The 15,301-nt window shown below is 32.4% G+C and overlaps 1 protein-coding gene across 2 annotated transcripts in view; it reads right to left on the bottom strand.

The window, feature by feature from the left end:
• Positions 1 to 15,301, bottom strand: part of shn (zinc finger protein schnurri) — a 78,315-nt gene that overhangs the window by 24,377 nt on the left and 38,637 nt on the right. The window contains exon 1 of one of the 2 annotated variants that reach the window (XM_072534036.1): positions 6,639 to 6,869. The exons of the other annotated variant lie outside the window; for it this stretch is intronic. The gene's annotated coding sequence lies outside the window, so the exon portion shown is untranslated. Of the gene's footprint in view, positions 1 to 6,638; positions 6,870 to 15,301 lie in introns of those variants that run through there. 2 annotated transcript variants of the gene reach the window in all.

Genomic DNA, 15,301 nt, shown 5'->3' with positions numbered 1-15,301 from the left:
TAAATCTACGTTTTTTTTTATGTTTTGTTTGTCAATATGCTTCTTCTACCTTTATTTTTCATTCTCCTAAGGTGTGGACGTTTTTAAGTTTTTTTAATTACATTTTAAGTCTTTATCTCGAGTTTTTGTCCTAAATGTTCTTCTTTACATTCTGTTTGCTAAAACTAAATGGTTTTCCACGACATTTCGGCACGTTTTAGTAAGACTCCAAAAAACATTTTAGGTAGGGTCCCTGTATGTCTGGAACTGGATGTCATACTTATTTCCTAACCTTATCTGGGTAGACAACACATCTTATCACAGTCAACTGAAGAATAAATATCATTAGAACTGTATACGACAATGATCACCAACTCACAATGAAGATATAATTAGGAGAATTTAGCAAATATAGAAGGATTATTTGTAAAAGCCATCAGAATAATTAATAAAACAATTAGATATAAAGTTACGTCAAACCGAAATATGTGTTTTCTTTATTTACTAATTCACTTTATCACCTCATCAGTCAAGAGCGAGATACAACATTCAAAGTCCACAGTTCGCACATACCGCATTTTTAAACCGTCCATTGTTGTATATTGTGTACCAGTACATCACATTGTTGTCACATCAATTGTATCATTCGAACTGAACCCAGTTTTTTAAATACATTCGAAAGAAAACATCTTTTTTAACAACTAACTGACCTTAGCGTGACGTTGAAACAAAACACGAAAAAGATTGTTTGGTAGCTTTTGTAAACATAAACAATCGTCTTCGTAATGAATTGCTCGTGATAAGGCGTAATTTTTTTGATTATCGCCGTCGAAAAAACCGTAGCTGACGTAGAAGCTTCGATATGTATCTATTTTTATTAGTGATCTGTTAGAATTAATATAAAAGTGGTGTTAGTACTAAATATTTATTTGATTTGAACGTATCAATCGAGTTCAACTGTTGTATAACAGAAGCACAGTTCATTTATTTATCTTTTCAAAAAGGGGATTGTTCAATTATGTTAAATGAGATAGCTATACAAAAATAACTGCCAGAGAAGTGAATTACATATTCAATATTACCACTCTTAAAATATGACCAATATGACAGCAAGTCTTCATGAAGTCAATAGCCCAGTCTGGTTATGCAAAAATCATCGATTTCACGACAAAATTTTTCGCAGATATCTGAAGCTGTTAAGACATAGGTGGGGGTTACTAGATGACGAATAGATGAAAAAGTACTCGTATTTTTACCTTGCCTTTTTTTAACAATAATTTATGGTCACAATTTGATTTTTTGTCTATTAAGTTTTTTCCCTTATATTTTATATAAACAATATTTATATCATTTTTTTACATCAAGAATAGCTTTGCAATAATAGATATTTGCAAAAAGCAGTTTTTTTTCACTAATTTATAGATTTTATTAATTTTTTTATTAACAAAATAAAATGTTATTAATACATTTGAACATCGAGGAATTTACCGTCTTTTAAATTTGTGCGAAATTTTCCCCCGATCGGTCAAATAGTTTAAAAGTTATTTAATTTATTTATCCCTGAGGCTAAATATTTAAACTATTGAACTTGCTCTATTTTTCTCTAAATTTCATAGGATTCTTTAAGACTCAAACTATCTCAGAAGTTAAATGCATATTGCGTTTTCATCGAAATTATTTACAAAATAAACGTTTGAAAAAGGGGTATGTTTTTTACTTATAAACAATTGTAATAATTTCTATATTTTTCAAGCTACAGACTTGTACGTACAACCATTGGATAGCTGGTAAAAAAACTACTACTACTACTAAGGATTTCCACAGTTTTCACTGTCTTCCTTCACTCAACCGTTTTCTCCAATGTTCCCTGTCATTCCAGTCTCCATCTCGCAGGGTTCTTTTCTCCATAGCCTCGTCGATTTCATCTCTGAATGACCTTCGGGGTCTTCCTCTCTTTCTTCTTCCAATCGGACTCCATTCTGTGATATTGTTTATCCAGCGTCCTCTGTCCGCTCTTCTGACGTGGCCGTACCAGGATAGTCTCTTCTCCTCTATATAGTCGATTATGTCTGATTGCACTCCCATTCTCCGCTTAATCTCTGCGTTTTCAATTCTGTCTCTTTTTGTAAGTCTACAGCTTCTCCTCAGGAACTCCATTTCTACTGCTCTTATTCTACCTCTATTTCTCTTGTTTATTGTCCAGTTTTCGGACCCATATGTCAGGATACTTCTTGTCAGGGTATTATATATTCTCTTTTTTGTCTTTATCGTAATGTTCTTATCCCACAAAACTGAGTTTAGTTGTCTTATACAGTTTCTTGTTTGTCTAAGTCTGTTGTTTATATCTTCTTCTGTTGTTCCCTGGTTCGATATTATGGTTCCTAAATACTTGAATTTATCTGTTCCATTTATTTGTCTTCCCTCGTCTATCTCTAGGTTTCTCATATCCTTGTTTTCTGTTGTTAGGTATTCGGTTTTCTCTAAGTTTATTTCCATTCCGTTGTTTTTATATTCTTCTTCTAGTTTTTTGAGCATAAAGCTGAGATCTTCTTCATCTTGTGCGATGACTACTTGATCGTCGGCAAAACTTAAGGTGTATAGGTATTCGTCTCTTACTGGTATGCCCATTCCTTCGCACTTTCTCCTCCATGGTTTGAGTGTCTTTTCCAAGAATATTTTAAACAGAGTAGGGGACGTAGCACAGCATTGTAGAAGTCCTTTTGTCGTCTTAAATGGATTGTAGGCTTTATTTCCACATTTAATAGCTAAAAAAACTCACATTAAAAAAAAGCTTCTATGACCAATAGGAACCAAGTTAAGGACTATTTTTTTTTAAATCATATCTCCATTGTTTATAAACATTAAGAATTAAAATTTGCACAAATTTTGAATGAAAATCTAAACTTTATATTGAAACTTATAACTATAACATTCATCCAATTTTTCGAAACTTACAGCCCTTCGAAACGAAGGTAATTTCGAAAGATCGACATAGGAAAGTGGAGGGGATAACTTTTTAAGCTCCGTTTTTTTTTTCCAGATCGGAACTTCAAATTGAAACACGTAGGAACTAGAAGCGTCTTTTTTTTTAATTTGGGGTAGCTCGTCGAAATATGAATAACTACATAGTTTTCACTGGCCAGGAAATATGGGAAAGCTCGGAAAAATTGAGTCCATTTGAAATTCACCGTAAAAACTTCCTTTTTATTTTTAATTTGACATAATTTTAACCCCCATCCCCCCGGAAATCTCGGAAAATCCCCGGAAAAAGGTGTAAAACTTCGTTTTGGAGTTAAAGTTGGTGTTTTGTTAGTTTTTAGTTATTTCTTAATGAGACTAATAGACTTAATGGGTTTAAAATTGTTGTTTTTCTAGAAATCCTGTTGTTTTTTGTATTTTTGAGTATTTCAAAGGTTAAAAAAAATTTTTCAAAAAAAATATATTTTACACTAAAAAAATTGCCAAACAAATTATTCTGACAAGCCTCACCCGTGTATTCGTGTAATTTTTAACCCACATGCGCACTGGAGGGATAATTCTAATTCGCCAAATCTTTTTTGGGTCATAATTATATTGGAAATGAAAAACTCGATGAATGTTTCATATCTGTTGTCAGTAATAAAAGACATTTTGAAACAAACGGAATGATAATATTTTTTTAAAATATAATAACAAAAAAGGAAAAATACAAAGGACACATAAAGTCGGATAAATTTATGGAGAGTCGCAAATAATCCTTCAAAGAGCCACATGTAGCTCGCGAGCCGAAGTTTGGCCACCGCTGGTATAGACTTTGGATGTTATATTATGAAAATATCTTATCTCAGAAAAGTTTTTTAAACATTAAATTTACACAATGTATCTAGACATCTTAAATAAAAAGGAAACTTGTATAAATAATTATTTTAAATGGGGAATTACGTAATAAAGACTACAACAACATCGAATCATAGTCAACAATAATGCAATCGACAACTCAGATATATCTATTCAAATTTTATCAACGTTGATAATGTATCATTTCACGGGCACTTACAGCGAACAGTTATTGATTTTAGATTGTTAATATTTCTGCAATATTGAAAATTCGGACGACGTCAAGGATGTGCATTATCGCCCTATTTTCTATTGTCATTTTCTGACATAATTTGGATAAAATAGTTTCTCGTCGATGTTTGGCTAATAATGAAAAAGGGAAGTAAATTCTCCAAGGATTTATGCAAGTAAAGCTTTATGTAAATTTACTGAAGACGTTTTTGAAAATATGAAATATAAAAACGTATAATTTTTTGTTCTCTTTGTTATTGGCTTATATTGCTTCCATCTGCTCTTTAATCCATACTGATTTTTCTTTTTACATCGTTTTGCTGCTTGCTGTTTTTCCTCTTCTATTCATTTAGTTTTTCATCTGTTCCGATGTTTATCCATGTCACCCATGCTTGTTTCTTCTCTGTGTTTGGCTTTGCATTCTTCACCAAACCACTCTTTTGCCTTTGACCGTCTGCTGACTCTATTACATTTGTTTTGATGTTGTTCCAGTTCGTTTCTATATCTTCAGTTTCAACTGTTTGTAGTTCTTTTGCTGTGTATATTGCTTCTGTTTCTGGCTTGTCAAGATTTCAGATTTTTTTCTTATTTCGTTGAACTTACGTTCTTATTATTTTCATTTTTAATTTTGCTATTACTACTATATGGTCTGAATCAGCGTTTGCTCCCCTGTATGATCTGACATCTTGTGTTAGCCTTAGCATTTTTTGATACATAATCTATCTGGTTACCTTCACTTCGACCTGGAAGGAGCCATGTTATTTTATGTTATTTTTGATGTCGGAGTTTTGTACTGGCAATGTGTGTGATTGTCCATTGCTAAGCTAAGTTGCATAGTCCCGTTCCATTATCATTCGTTTCTTCGTGAATTGTTTATTTCCCTGCAACTTTCCTAATATTCTCCTCTTTTCAAATTATGTATATAAAAATTATTGTATAGGGAATTCTTTCAGTTTAAATGGTTAGATGATTAGTTGGCACTGTTAAATAACAGAATGTCTGACATATAAGATCAATTTACTTTAATAGCAATAACTTTGAAAAAACAATGCAAATAAAATTGATAATAAGATAACTATGTCAACTTAATAATGTTCTGAAGCTATTTTCTTGTGGCATCTTAAAGTAATTAGTATTTTAATGGGAATAAGTCACAATTGAAGTTTACTGACGAAGTTGAAATTGAAACGTCAATAAACTTATTTTAAATTTCATGTATGGTTTATTCCCATCAAAATAGTAATAACTATGTCAAATGTTTAGAAAGTATTTAGTATTTATTGACATATTTTGCTTTAATATTAAGGCATATAACCTATATGGTAGTCTGTTTTCAAGTTCAAAGAAGTACATTTGTTGTTAATCGTCTTGAAAGCTCAAAAAACGCTTTAAAATATCAAATTTCTTTGAACCATTCATTTAAATGATGGTGCACTTGCCCCACTAACCACCGGTACACCTAAGAAGATTTGTCAGAGGGTTTTAGCCCAAATCGAGAGAACGCAGAGATCAAAACGAAACATCGACGTGTGCACATCTCCAGTTTGACCAGGACTCATCCGATCTGTCCCTCGAACGTGACACGCAGACACTGATTTTGTACCCTGCCAATTCACACATTTCAACAAATGGTAAGTGATTTCTTTGTCCAGTTACTAATTTTCTTTCTTTTCTTTGTCCAATTACTAATTTTATTCACAATCACATATTTAATTTTTTCGTTCTTATTCTAATTATTAAACCAGCGACTTCAATACGTTTTACACAAACATCAACTATTGTTGAAAGAGGAATACAATGCAACTAAATGATGCCCAGAAGATATGTGGATAGTACCATTACATGAGCAAAGCAAAAACACTGTTCCTAAATAAACAGCAACATTGCAGAACACCAAGAACACCATGAAACCAAAAGGTAGAGGGTAAGCAATGCAATTTGAACAGTCTAATTCACGAAAATACACAGCAACGATATCGTAAAAAACTTTCTGATATATCAGAGCTAGATCAAAAACTTGGGAAAGAGAACTACGAAAACATGCCCTTAAAGCAAAATAAATGTTCTACAAAATGTAAAAGCTATTTTGATGTTGTAAACTCAATTTGCGAACTCAAATACTCAGATGCTACGTGTTTTCTAAAGTGTTGTATGATGTTGAGGCGTGGACGATAACATAAACATTAGAAAAGAAACTGAAAGTACCTGAATTGTGGTTTTATCTCCTAGGATCGAGCGTAATATGTTGGGTAATTTGTGCTAGCAACTTTGAAACTTCCAAAGAATGACAAAAAAGAAGGGAAAAATTAACCTAATTAAAAAAAATTAAGTATTGCGATCGTGTTGTGAGTAATCAAAAATAGAGCATCCAACAACTCATCATTGAGGAAAAGATCGAAGGAAAGTGGAAAGGACAGTCAAAGAAATTCCTGGCTAAGTATATATAACTGCGAACCAAAAAAACTTCGATAAAGTTGTATGGATCAACAGTACACAAGATATAATGGATAATGCAGTTGTCAACATTCTAATGGATACAGAACCTTAATAAGAGTAAAGATTCTGTCATTCTTCCTAACTTTCCCACTAAAATACGGCCAATAAAAACTTACTTCTTATTTATAAGGTAATAAATATCCACTGTTTTACACAAACGTACACATTTTATCAGTGTGACACACCACCACTAATTCTTCCACGCACATTAGTCGAATAACACTTTTCTGGAAAATATTTACTAACAACGACGACCGCGACTCACGAGAAACATCAAATACTAATAAAGTTCGACTCACACATCGTGAATCATTGCCCGGCTCGAAGTTGAACCTTTGATAAGAATTAAATACTGATAATAAAATTTTACTCAGTAATGAAATGAATACATATTATGTTACAAAATGTAGATATTATACTGAATGTTTGCAGATAACAGCCACTTGTTTGATTTTAGTTTTAGGTATAACCAGTGGCGGGACAATATTAATTTTACTGCGATGGTTTCACAAATAGAAGATCTACTGCTCTTATTATGAATATAGCTCTTTGTCATTCGTCTCAATTTATTCTCGTCTTTAGTTTTTTTTGTAATATTGGACTTTCAGTTTGCTTTATTTCATTTAAGTCACATATTATTCATTCAATCTACACATAGTTTCAAAAGTTATTCACCAACCCTCGTAGTCACGACTTTTATTTATAATGTATGATAATTTAATTTCTGAGTTAGACCGTGCAAGAAGAGTTGAAGAAGGCCATTCACAGCGGTTCGTGACGGAAAGAGAGGATGTTTCTCAGATTGATGTCTCACAGATATGAAATAGATTTCTGGAGACAAATTTGATACAGAATAGAGCTCGCTCTGCTAAACCCCAAGTTACCAATGAACAATTGAATGGATATATCAGAATTTCCATTCGAAGAAATTCTTCTATGTCTGTACCAGCCCTCCAAAGAGACTTCAGGCATGCAACAGGAGTTAGAGTATCGTTGGGTACAATAAGAAGAATTTTAGAGTCAGGTTTCGTCGACCAATAAGAGTTCCTCAGGTACCACCTAGATATGTTTTGCACCGTCTCCAGTGGACTCAAGAACACCTACAGTTCCCTCAACAGTTTTGGAACTTTGTGCTTTTTTGAGACGAGACAAGAATCTGTTTAAATTGAGAAGCAACAAGAGCTGCACAACTAGCACATACCCGTCCCATACTTTCTGGGATTTTAGAACCTCATTTGAAATTATGGTGAGAGGCAGTGGGTGAAAATTTTGTATTTATGAATGATAACGCCCGCTCACATAGGATTCAAGCAGTTAATGAAAATGACTATCTTGAAGCAGAAGATATTCGCCGTTTGAATCTTCTAGAACCCATCATGAACCTGTAGAGAAGAATGGGAAAGTCTGCCACAGGAAATGATTGATCGACTTGTTAGCAGTATTAGAGCTCGATCCAGGCTTGCATCGATGCCCGTGGTGGAAATACTCAATATTAAAATTATTAATAATATTGATAAAAACACTCGACTACCGTCTCGTGATTTAACTGTCAAAATTCAATTCGCGAAAATTGCCAGGCAACAAACTTTCATACCAGTGGAAAATATTGCCGGCCAAATTTTCTCTCTTATTATTATATACGAGAAAAAAAAAGTAATTTCTGATAATCGTTAATAATAGCGAAAATTTTGGGTCATGCATAACTTTTGAAACTATGTATATTTGTTAATTCCAAAGGTATTTCAGAACTCACAAAGGTACACTGAGAATAAATTTTAACATCTGATATACAATTTGGCGTTAGTAATTAAGATCATTGAGATATTTATTAAATAAAAAACTATTAAAAATAAAAATGATTATTATTTTCAATCTTTTGTTTTGTCAATTTTATTGAAATTAAAATAAATTTTAATATATATATATATATATATATATATATATATATATATATATATATATATATATATATATATATACAGGGTGGTCCTTAAGTAATTGTACAAAAAGAAACAGTAGATTCTACACTTTAAAATATTACGATTTAAGCCAAATTGCTTTAATAAAATGTTGATATTAAGAAAGATACACGGTGTTAAAATGTAAAATTAAAATTTTATTTTTCGCTATAACTTTCATGTTTGTAAACATTTATATATGAAAATTTAAAAATAGGTATTTTTAAATATGAGAAATTATAATTTGATGCCCACTTTCTTGTAACTGATAGGGGGCGCCACTTATGCCACATATGTGGTATAAATTTGCACTCAACTTTTTTGCTCTTTAAGCTACCTGTATTTGGGATAAAAAATATTAAAGATACATTATTTTAACAAAAAAAAGGTATACTTGTTAATAACTTCAAAACTCAACAGTTTTCGAGATAATCGCATTTTAAAAATCAGCTGCATAATTCTGATCTAAGGCAATTACTCCAGGCAACGAAGAAAAAATAGCCAAAAACATTAATTCTTCTGAATTTTGGTAAAAAATACCTTTAACTAAAGTTAATAGTTAACAAAATATTAAATAAAATAAATATATCAGCAGGATAATTAATAATAGGATTTGACAAAATAACAGAATAACGGGATTTTACATCAAACATTTTACGTTTTATGTTAAATTAAAGTTATAATCAAAACATTTTGTTTACAAACCAAATTAAGAAATAGTTTAACTAAATAACATAACTTTTTGGCAAAGTAGGTGTTCGATATGTCCACCATTTTCTTTAATTCATTTGTCAATATATTCCATAAAAGATCGTCTCATATTAAATAGCATCATTGGTTCTAAAGAAACTGCTGCAATATTTATTTCTTCCCATAGTTGGTTGCGAATATTTATGGGATTCTTATAGACACGTTGTTTTAATGCGCTCCATACACCAAAATCAAGCGGATTAAATTCGGGGCTACATGGTGGCTATATTGTATAATGGATGAATATATTATTTTGGATACATATCCAAATCTTATGGTATATTATGGAACTACATCTTATTTGTCGCAGAAGTTAAATAATGTATTAAAATGTGATGTATCTCGTTCATTGGTTACTTATATACATACGGAATAAACTATCGATGATTTTACTTATTTATATGAGTACGTTACAGCCTACGAGTAACTATAATTACATCTCGAACAAATGACTATTATGATTTATTAACGAACTAATATTATGGTAAACTAAATTGCCTGTGTGTTTACTATATTTATAACAATATCGGTTATTAGCACAATGATGATGTTTTTGTAAAAATGCTGAGTCTTTCAGGTTAGATTTGTAGCAAAAGTATTATGAAACAGGACACATATGTGTTATTCAATACCTGTGCTCTAGTTTCTATTGGTTGTAAAAATTGGTAAACAATTTACGTAATCCATAATAAGTATTCTTTTCGGATTTTTTATGAATTAAATAATTATATCAATATCTCACCACATTGCCAAGGAATATGACTACCACGACCAATCCAACGTTCAGAAAAGTTGTATTTAAGTATGTTCTAACTGCCTTCTCCCTAGAATGTGGTGGTGTACCATCTTGCATAAACCACATATTTTGGGTTTTTAGCATTTTACAATAGAGAAAAAGTAATACAACGCCATTATAGAAACTTAAGAAGCGATAGAAAAGGGAAATTGTAAACATGATGACGGCCAACGTCTGAATACGGCACCTAAAGGAGAAGATGAAATATCTTTTCTCCAATAAGACATTTAGCACCCATAACAAATCATTTTGTGATGTTACATTATCATCTTTAAGTTGTTTTAATAAGAATAAACTATGAATTATGCTTATCTACAGGTATTCAGTGCTTTACCGCACAAATATCAAACTAAGAATTATTGTGCAGCTGACTTATAAAATGCATTTATCTCGAAAACGGTTGAATTTTCAGGTTACTAACAGGTATACCTTTTATTTGTAAAAATAATGTATCTTCAATATTTTTTAACACAAATAGAGCTAGCTTAAAGAGTAAAAAAGTTAAGCGCAAATTTATGCAACACATGTGGCATATGTAGCGCCCTCTATTAGTTACAATAAAGTAAGTATAAAATTATAATTTATCTTGCTCAAATGCATCCAACTGTAAATTTTTGTCCAAAAATATTAACAAACGTAAAAGTTATACCGAAAAATAAAATTTTAAATTTCCACTTTAACACCCTGTATCTTTCTTAATATCAACATTTTATTAAAGCAAGTTGGCTTAAATCGTAATATTTTAAAGTGCAGAATGTACGGTTTCTGTTTGTAGTACAATTACTTAAGGACCCCCCTGTATATATATATATATATATATATATATATATATATATATATATATATATATATATATATATATATATATATATATATATATAATATAAACTTATATAATATATAAAAAAATCTGAACTAGAGCACTGTCTTTCCTTTCATACCTACCTGTTTGCTTCTTTTATACGTCCGTGAATAAAACCACATTTATTCCGTGGCCAATGTCAAGTGTTTCGAGGAGTTCCCCAAAATGAATCAATTTTATGAGGCATTCGGCAGGTGCGTGCTTTTGTTGGGTGTCTGTATTCGGATACTCAGGTAAGAATTATTTTAATTTCCTTATAGAGAAACGTTAAAGCGGCATTCGGATCCGTTACACAATAAAAATAAAAGAATGGCGTCACGAGGAACTCCTCGAGCGAGTTCTTTTACCTCTGCAAACGCGGAGATTTTTAAGTTTATTAATAAAATTATCAATTATGATATTAAAGTAATTAAAGGAAAGCTCTTTTTCTGTGTTTTTGTTAAGGAAAAATATTTTTTAGACATACAAGATACACTATTGCTAAAACTCTAGAAAGAGATGGATTTTTTTAAAGGACTATTCAACGTAATAACAAAATTCTATTAAAGTTTTAATACTGCAATAATACAATACATTTGAAAGTTGTGGACAGCATGGTTTTGATGGTCGTAAATGCTAAATGCTGGAATGAATAAGAACGAAAATACCCTATATTATATATATATATATATATATATATATATATATATATATATATATATATATATATATATATATATATATATATATATATAATATTTATATGTTTATGTGTATAACACCTTCTGTAACGCTAAGGTCCACCTTCATTGGCTCCAGCTGCTCAGACGCATTCACCCCTCGCGGCATCCACATTAACAGAACGAAACGGTTACGCCAGAAGAACGGAATTATAAAAGAGAAGACCCAAGACAATCGACAATCGCAGCAGCAGTCTCATGTGGAATTCCGAGAAGACAACGAATCGAATCGCACTTGTACCTGGCAATACCGAGAAATCTCAGTTGGTTTGGCTTTGGCTCTGGCCAGTTTATCGGCGAATGATCAAATGGGGAAACGGCAGATGCAGGCAGGTTGTTTGTTTTTGCGGCGGTGCCGGTTCTTCGTGTATTTAGTCTCGAGAATTGTATATTTTGATCATTATTTGTATTATCAGTATCTTATAAAAGTAAGACTACAAACTGATTAAGAAATTAAATTTTTATTAACACTTTGAAGCCCAAATTATTTTTGACATTGCTTTATTTGCGGAAATGTATAATGTTTGCTTTATATTTGTAAATAAAGTCAAAAAACGTAATTCTGTTGCTATTTTCTATTTCACGTGTTAATCATTATTGAAGAGAAGCTTCTATTAAAATGCTGAGGCGAGCTATCCTGAATGATCAACAATCTTGATTGATCAATCTTGATTGATGTTTCCAAGACTTCCATTACTAATTTTGCAATTGTTGCCGAAATTGGCTACGCGAAAATCTGAGAGTAGTATTCGTTTTTATATTACAACGACTGCCGAATGACTACAAGCTTGTTTATAAAAGATATTTGGTCTGGAAGATATTTAAATTATAACAGCAACGCACCCATATTACACAAAAGTGTTGTATTTTGTCTAACACACAAAGCAATCAAATTATTCAGCCCACAATATATTATATTGGACAGACGCATCGGTATTTACATAGAAGAATTATTATACATAAAAACATTATAAAAAATAATAAACCTAACATTACAGCTTTATGCTAAACTTAATTTGGAAAATAACGATTCTTTTATTCACAAATTTTAGAAAGATAGTGAAATTATAATAAAATATTAAGTTTTCATTGATAATGGCAATTCGCCCAAACTTTTGAACAGCCATAAAGTCTTTTATTAATTCCAGACGGAAAACCAAGGAAATCAGATAATAATTCTTGTTGATATTTTATTATTACATTAATATTTATTACATTATTAGTTTAATAAAATTACTGCAACATTAGAGGCAAGAAAATTTCAAATAATTTTGAAATTATTCGTCACTGGTTTATCATGACATTGGAGATTATCAGTTTTGTCATAAAAACTATTCTATAAATCATTTTCAAACGCAGTGTAGTCTGTCCACTTACTTACTTACTTACTTACTAGCCAACGCCCACCCTTGGCATGTTAGCCATTTGGTGGCGCGCTGACCAGTACAGACGAGCCGTTTCTCGTAGGCGATCTTCATCCTCCTCGGGTGGGTCTGTTTTCAGGGCTGGGCACTCTGGAAGGTGAGCAGCATCCATCTGGGGCTGATCACATAGTGGACAGTTGTCATTTTCGCGGACGCCGATGCGATGTAGATGGGAGGCCAGGTAGTCATGCCCCGTAGTTGTTCTGAACACGGCTACACTAATGGGTCTCGGCAAGTTGCGAGGGATTGGTGACTCTATTAGGTGGGCCCAAGATTTTCCAGCACCGGCTTGTATTTGCTGCTCTTTTATCTTCGCTTTGATTCCTCTTCTAAGGGTGGACTTTGCTGATGTGTACGATTGGAAGCTAGGGGGCTGTGGAAGAGTAGTGCCTTCTTTTGCCGCTTCATTTCCTTCAACACCGACATGACTAGGGATCCATTGTAGAGTAATCAGCCACCCTTTTTCCATCAAGTTCGATAGTTGGACGCGGCAAGATATTGTTTTGGCACAGTCGGTGTATCGATTTGTCGACAGGGCGAGGATTGCGGCTTGGCAGTCGATGAAAAAGGCAACTTTTTGGGGGTGTTGGAAATTCTCAAGATTTTTGCAGCTTCGTGTATAGCAGCAATTTCGCCGTCGTAGTTGGTGAGAGGGGCACCCACAGCTATAGAGCCTTTGAAGAACGTTGAGACATATCCTGCTCCTGTTCTTCCCGAGTCCGGCATCGAGGATCCATCGCAGTAGATGTGGAGCCACTCATGTGCTGGGTACTTGGTGTGTATCGTCTCTAGGGCGGCTTTCCTTAGGGCAATGTCTGACGATAAGTGCTTCGGGTCGTTATGGTTTTCAAGAAGTAATTCTGTGTTTGGTAGACAGCGGGCCAGTGTAGTCTGTCCAAGTTTGAGTTTTTTATCGTTTCCAAACCACATCTACTACTGGTTAGTTTTCTGAGTACGTTTATTACTAAAACGAGAAAACGACAAAGTGATACCACGCTGTCAGATGTCGGATTTGACATTTCTACAGAGATGTCATGTCACGAAACTTATTTTTTGTCCTAATTACAGTAATAATTATTATTGACAGGCAAATAAAATTTCCTCATCTTTACTAAGATTTTCTCAATATTTTCATGAAACTAAAGATTTGCACGCTTATCTAACAAAAGTAACAATGAGCAATACCATTTCATCATAATAAACATACAAACAATATGATTCATCATCTGACCGAGTTCCGACGTAGCAAAAATTATTAATGTAATGAGTTAGATTTACGAAACTGAAATCATTCATTAAAGTAACGTCATTTAAATATTTAGTTATTAGGCAATTATATCATCATTGCACAGGAAATTGATGTATTTTCTTTGAATTTAGAAAATCTCACATCTGTGTGTACAGGGTGGTTTGTCCGGATAAGTAATTGTTCCATAATATATAAATTAGTCCACGAAACTAAAAGTTTAGTGAAATAAAACTAAAATCTGAAATACTCCATACAGTTCAATAAATATTCCATATAGTTGGAGTATATCCGAAACATAACTGAATAAACAAAAAGAGAAATCAAACGATTTCTACCTAGCGAAACCGAATTCAAATTTTTACCACTGTCTTCTAAAACTTGCGAAACAAACAACTGGATAAATTACTCGGCAAGGGAATCTACAATGGCATTCCACATGCCGTTCATCCTGGTCAAAATTCGTAGTGAATTCAGTTTCTGGTACTCCAAACGAAGTAAGTAATAAAACATAATGACGGTATTAGATTTTTGTTTTGATACAGGGCAGTGACAACCGCTTATACGTATTTCGACCTTTCGACCTATGTAGTCATATGTCGCCATGTTACCAATCCAACGGTAACTTTACCATCTTAATTGTAAATTAGACATAATGTAAACTAAATTTCATTTAATAATTTTTAAAGGGTTTTTACCCACCTATTTAGTGGCTACATCCATGTATTAACTAGACACTGATGATGGAATACTTATTCCGAAAACGTTTTGTCAACTTAACATAGCCCAACTGGGTTTTTTATATACCTTTTTATAAAGGATTTTATTCAAAAAAATTTTTTAATATATGGTATACAGCCAAATACAGGAACTTAGTTTCCTTGTGGATACTATGTAAAATCTTCAATAATATCTATGAGACAGGCAATATTCCAAAAGATTGGCTAGTTTCAGAATTTATTACGTCAACAAAGAAACAGGGGGCGAAAAAGTGCGGAGAATATAGGCTAATAACTCTAATGAG

This window comes from Diabrotica undecimpunctata, chromosome 6, assembly GCF_040954645.1.
Source record: "Diabrotica undecimpunctata isolate CICGRU chromosome 6, icDiaUnde3, whole genome shotgun sequence".
Taxonomy (NCBI): Eukaryota; Metazoa; Arthropoda; class Insecta; order Coleoptera; family Chrysomelidae; genus Diabrotica; species Diabrotica undecimpunctata.
The sequence above is the reverse complement of the archived record's forward strand: the minus strand, read 5'-3'. Positions and strand labels throughout refer to the sequence as shown.